The sequence below is a fragment of the Dendrobates tinctorius genome, unplaced genomic scaffold, assembly GCF_039654945.1.
Source record: "Dendrobates tinctorius isolate UK_male_01 unplaced genomic scaffold, ASM3965494v1 ptg000167l, whole genome shotgun sequence".
NCBI lineage: Eukaryota > Metazoa > Chordata > Amphibia > Anura > Dendrobatidae > Dendrobates > Dendrobates tinctorius.
In genome coordinates, this window is record NW_027361834.1 from 2,254,144 (window position 1) to 2,260,143 (window position 6,000).

At 45.9% G+C, this 6,000-nt stretch overlaps 1 long non-coding RNA gene across 1 annotated transcript in view; it reads left to right on the top strand.

Moving 5' to 3' along the window:
* Window positions 1-5,453, top strand: part of LOC141053691 (uncharacterized) — a 76,980-nt gene extending 71,527 nt beyond the window's left edge. The window contains exons 2-3 of the long non-coding RNA XR_012221255.1: window positions 3,991-4,144; window positions 4,333-5,453. This is a non-coding gene — a long non-coding RNA (uncharacterized lncRNA). The remainder of the gene's footprint in view (window positions 1-3,990; window positions 4,145-4,332) is intronic.
* The last annotated feature ends 547 nt before the right edge of the window (window positions 5,454-6,000 follow it).

Here is a 6,000-nt window from a genome sequence, read left to right on the forward strand (position 1 = left end):
AAGATCCCCTCCCTCCGATATTATGAGTGTGTATAGGGACTTAGCTATAGAGTCAGCGCCAGCCAGTGGCAAGCTACAAGCCACTACAGCATCCTCCACAGTGCTAGCGTCCGACAGTGCGCCTGCTTCCGGGCATTGTCGACTAGCGGCAGTGTCTGTCACCGCGCTGCAGTCTGCAGCTCCTCTTGGCACCCGCAGTTGCGACGCCGCACGAAAGGTAGGTCTAGATGGACGCAGACCCTCTGCCTAGGGCCCAGCTCCTGTGACCATATACCATGCGTGCACTTCTCTGAGACCTGCGATGCTAACAGGCTCAGCCTTTTTGTGTTTTTCACTTAAGGCATCTCTGTGAGTAAACAGAGATCGCTCAGCGCACCAGGGTGACGTTCAGCCCACGTGCATAATACCGCCATATTGTACGTCCGCCATTAGCTAGCAGCAGTGTTAACACCTTCTGCACGGTGGACCCCGGGCGGCGAATGCACTTTACGTTATTTTATATTTAGTGCATTCCGCCGTCCCTAAAATTATACTAGCGCCAGAGTCTGGTGACTCTCGAGAGTTCCGCCTCAGCGTTACTGAGGCTGCTGCGCAGGCAGTCGCAGAGGCTCTCTCGCGTGTGTCCACGCCTTTTCTGACAGTATCCCGCCTCCCGTTTCCCGATAGATTTTCTGGTGACGTTTCCTGTAGGGGTTTCATGACCCATTGCTCTATCTAGCTTGAGTTACTGGCCACGCGATTCCCACTTTACGTTATTTTATATTTAGTGCATTCCGCCGTCCCTAACACCTCCTATCTGATCTTTTCAGCGGACCATCACAGACTTCCTCCCCTTTAAGCAGTCTGTTAAAGGCGAGGACAGGGTTGCAAAGTTGGAAATAAACCACCTGTAATATCCCACTAAACCTTTAAAAGGCTTTTACCTGTTTGGCTGTGAGGGGACGGGGCCAGTTTTGGATTGCCTCCACTTTGTTTACTTGGGGTTTGAGGACTCCTCTCCCAATGACGTAACCCATGTACCGAGCTTCCTCTAATCCTATGAAACACTTCTTTGGGTTGGCAGTTAGCCCTGCTTGTCGCAGAGAATCTATCACTGCCTGTACTTTTGGTAAGAGACTTTCTCAGTCCGTACTGTACACCACAATATCATCTAGATAGGCTGAGGCATAGCGGCGATGGGGACGGAGAACAATATCCATTAACCGCTGGAATGTCGCTGGCGCGCCATGCAACCCAAAGGGTAACACCTTATACTGGAACAGACCCTCGGGTGTTAGAAAAGTCATTTTTTCCCCTCGCCTCCTCTGTTAGGGGCACCTGCCAATATCCTTTTGTGAGGTCCAGAGTTGGAAAATACCGCTCCATCAACCTGGGGCATGGGGTAGGCGTCAAATTTTGAAATTTCATTGTTTTCTAAAATCATTACAGAACCTTAGAGTCCCATCAGGCTTGGGTATTAGGACTACTGGGTTGGCCCACTCACTTTGGGACTCTTCAATGACCCCTAACTGTAGCATAGTTTTTACCTCTTCCGAGATGGCTTGTCGCCAGGCCTCAGGCACCCGATATGGCTTTAGTCGGACTTTGGCCTGTGGCTCCGTGACAATGTCATGTTGGATTAGGGAGGTGCATCCAGGGAGCTCCGAAAAAACATCTGTATTTCGGCTAACAAACTCCCGGACCTCCTGAACCTGTCTAGGAGGCAAAGTATCTGCTATTTTGACTACGGAGTGGGTTTCTCCTGACTCGCCCAGAGGTAATGGAGCCTTCTCCATCTGAAATGCTGGCAGCGGACTATCCCCTCCAAGGTGGTCTCTATCTTTCCATGGTTTAAGCAAATTAACATGGTAAACCTGTTTTGGCTTACTCCGTCCTGGTTGGTGTACCTTGTAATCTACTGGTCCCACCTTCTCCATGATCTCGTAGGGTCCCTGCCACCTTGCAAGAAATTTGCTATCTACGGGAGGCAGAAGTACCAACACCCGATCCCCAGGGCTAAAGGTTCTTAACAGAGCCTCCCGGTTATAGACCTACTCTGTGACTGTTGTGCTGCCTCCATATGTTCCCGGACTAATGGTAGAACTGTCTCCATTCTTTCTTACATTTTTGCAACATGTTCTATCACACTTTTGTGGGGGGTAGGTAGGTTCTCACAGGCCTCTTTGGCTATATCGAGTCTGTCGTACAATAGTTCAAAGGGCGAGAACCCAGTAGATGCCTGGGGCACCTCCCGCACTGCAAACAACAAATATGGCAATAAGAGATCCCAGTCCTTCCCATCTTTGGAAACTGATTTTTTTTTTTAACATGCTCTTCAGCGTCTTATTGAACATTTCTACAAGACCATCTGTTTGGGGATGTTAGACCGATGTGCGCAATTGTTTAACATTTAACAAGCGGCAGAGTTCAGTCATAATTTTTGACATAAAGAGGGTTCCCTGGTCAGTTAAAATCTCCTGAGGAATTCCCACTCGCGAAAACAAACCCACGAGTTCCTTTGCTATAAGCTTAGCTGATGTGTGGCGCTGTGGAATGGCCTCAGGATACCAGGTAGCATAATCTAGAACTACGAGGATGTGTTGGTCTCCCCTTGCTGACTTATTGACAGGCCCAACCAGATCCATTGCCACTCTTTCGAAAGGTACCTCTATAATTGGTAAAGGCACCAAAGGACTCCGAAAGTGAGGCTGATGACTTGTTACCTTGCACACTGGACAGGAATTATAGTACCGTTTAACTTCTTCATGGACGCCTAGCCAGTAAAACCGCTGCAGAATTCAGTCTAGGGTTTTCTTTTGGCCCAAATGCCCACCAAGTACATGTGCATGCGCTAAGTCCATTACCAGCCTACGATATGCCTGAGGTACCAGCAATTGTGCTACCAGTTCCCCCCGTATTTTCTCGACTCGATACAACAAATCTTGGTTTAGCTCAAAGCGTGGCAACACTGTAGCTGCCCCAGGTTGTTGGGTTTCCCCATTGACAAATAGTACATCTTCCCTGGCTCGTGCCAAAGTAGCGTCTCAGAATTTCGCCGTACCAAAATTGTCCCCTGATACATTTAAGTCAGACAATTCAGGTCCCAGCGGCAAGTCTTCCACCTCTCCAGCCAATACTTCTATGGGAGAATTCTTCCCCTCCTCCACCAAAGGGAAGGTTACCTGTTGTGAGCTCGTTTTCTCATTCACCTTTGATGTCCGATGAACTCCCTCTGCTGGTGAAAGGAGGTGGTGAAACTGATTTGGATGGGAGAAACCTGTCATCTGATCAGGTGGATTGCGATTGGACATCCGGAATCTCTGCGTGGATATAAGGCTGCCGACGCCCTGTAAGGTTGCTGGTGACTTCTCTGCTCTGAGCTCTGGCCTCCAGTTCAGTTCCTGTCTTCTGAAAGCTAAGTTTTGCTCTGTTATTGTTCCATGAGATTTTGTCTGATTTGCTTAGTTTTGTGTTCAGCCAGCCTCGGCTGGGGCTTTGCTGAATTTCGGTTAAATTTCGGTTAAATCTCTTTTGCTCTGTCTTCAGAATATATCGGAGTGCTGATATAGGGATTTTGAAGTCTAGTGACTTCAGGGCCGTTTTTCTTATCAGACGTGTCAGGTGCCATTCCCAGAGTTGTTTGGAGTCTTGCTGTTATAGCTCTGCAGTCCAGCAAACAGATTCAGGCTAACTCCAGCTAAGTTCCTGTATCTTCCACACACACTCACCATGTGCCAAATACCAACCTCCATTACATAGCCCATAACCTCTCCCACAAGTGAGGTAGACATCACATGGGCTGATCACGTGACCCTGACATCACAGGTCCTTGTCTTTAGGGAAAATCCCAGCCAAACATTAACCTGCTGGGAGAAATGTATCTCCCATCCAGTAAAACACCCTTTGCTATACCACAGTGTACTGTTACTTGTTTTGGTATAAATGTTCAATAAATTTATATTTTTATAGTATTATGGACTGTAAATACTTTGTGATTCTCTTGGTCCTCAGGTAATGAGCTAAAATGATCTCCAATGCTTTAAAATGGAAAGCCAAACCAGAGAGACGTGGAAGAAATGGAAGACTACCATTCAAAATGGATGAAAGAATAGCCAAAATGGTAAAGGCTCAGCCAATGATGATCAAAGACAGTCTCCAGTTACCAGTGAGTACTGTGACGGTTAGATGACACCTACGTGAAACTAATCTCTTAGCAAGAAGTCCCTGCAAAGTCCCACTGTTAAAAAAGATGTATTGATGCAATTTGCCAAAGAACACATCAACTGGTTTAAAGAGAAATGGAGAAACATTTTGTGGACTGATGAAAGTAACATTTTTCGTTTTGGGTCCTAGGGCCGGAGACAATTCATCAGACGACCCCCAAACTCTGCATTCAAGCCACAGTATACGCTGACAGTGAAGCATGGTGGTGCAAGCATCATGATATGGGCATGTTTCTCTTACTATGGTGCCGGACCTGATTACCGCATACCAGGGATCATGGACCAGTTTTCAGATATTAATATACTTGAAGAGGTCATGTTGCCTTACGCTAAAGAGGTTATGGCCTTGAAATAGGTGTTTCAAGACAATGACTTTAAAGACACCAGTAAGCGAGCAAAATCTTGGTTCCAGTCAAACAAAATTGAGGTTATGGAGTGGCCAGCCCAATCCCCAGACCTTAATCCGATAGAATATTTGTGGGATGACATCAAAAGTTCAGTTTCTGTGGCAAAGCCAACAAATGCCAAAAGATTGTGGGATGTAGTCAAAGCATCCGGGTGCACACGGTCAGTAATTGTCAGTGCTTTGAATACAGCACATGTCCGCTGCGTCCAAAGCGCTGCCGGCTTTTGAACGCAGGTGATTCCGCATGTGGTCTTTGAACCGTGTGGATTCACTGCGTCCAAAACATTGTATGGGTGAGATTTATCTTGTGGAAATGTGCGTCTCCGCAAGATAAATTTCATGTTGTGGTCTGGAAAGATGTGCGGCATGTCCGTCTCTACGAGTGATCTGCGGGCGTTGGTACACGCATAGTGGACATGGGAGTTGTTGAAATCTCATCCACTATGCTGTAACATCTGAACGCTGCGAGTTGGACGCTGTGGATGTACGGAGCATTCAACCCGCAGCGTTTACTGACCGTGTGAACATATCCTTACAGTTGACAGGTGTCAGAAGTTGGTTGACCCTATATAACAGATGTGAAGCAGTTCTAGAAAACTGTGGTTGTACAACTAAATATTACATTAGTGATTCACAGAATGCTAAATCCTCAAAAATAAAGTATATATTGTGAGTTTGTAAAAACAAATATAGGCACTGTTATTTTTTTGAACATCCCAATGTTCATTTTTTGTTATTTTCTGTAAAGTAGTTAAACAAACATTCTATACATTTCTCTTCATGTTTCGAATTAAAAAACAATGTGCAATGTTCCCAATGCTGGAAATAAAAACTAGTATAAAGATTTTGTGATTAGCCGGTTTTGAACACACTGCTAGTATTTTGAACACTAATGTATAAGAAGACGTGCAGCTCTATGGAGAGCGCAGCATCCTCTTCATTATCTACGAGAGCCAGCTATGTACGTGAGATAGCAGCTTTGCCCGGTCCTGCAACTAAGAGCAATAAATAAGACTGAACTGTAATCCTGGACGCAGCTCTCTGTGTTATATAGTCGAGTTACTCTCACCTCACGTCTTGTAACATACAAGTGCACAAAGATATTACACATTCACCAAGCGACAAGTCGGCCTCTGTACCCTCAAATGCCAGGGTTTACTATAAAGTGACTCAAAAAGGATGGTGAAAAGTATATTAACAAAAAAAGACACTATCCAAATTTTAAAGGGATCCCATCAAGCAAAAAAAACGCTATTAATCTTCAAATATCCGCAGTTTAATACCATTCTGAACCTGCCTGATGCCGGCACTTAAACCCCTGCTGCTGGGAGGAAATGAATGTTATTCCTACCTGTAGTGTTCTGGTTTCAGTCATGGTGGCGGAGCCAGCAT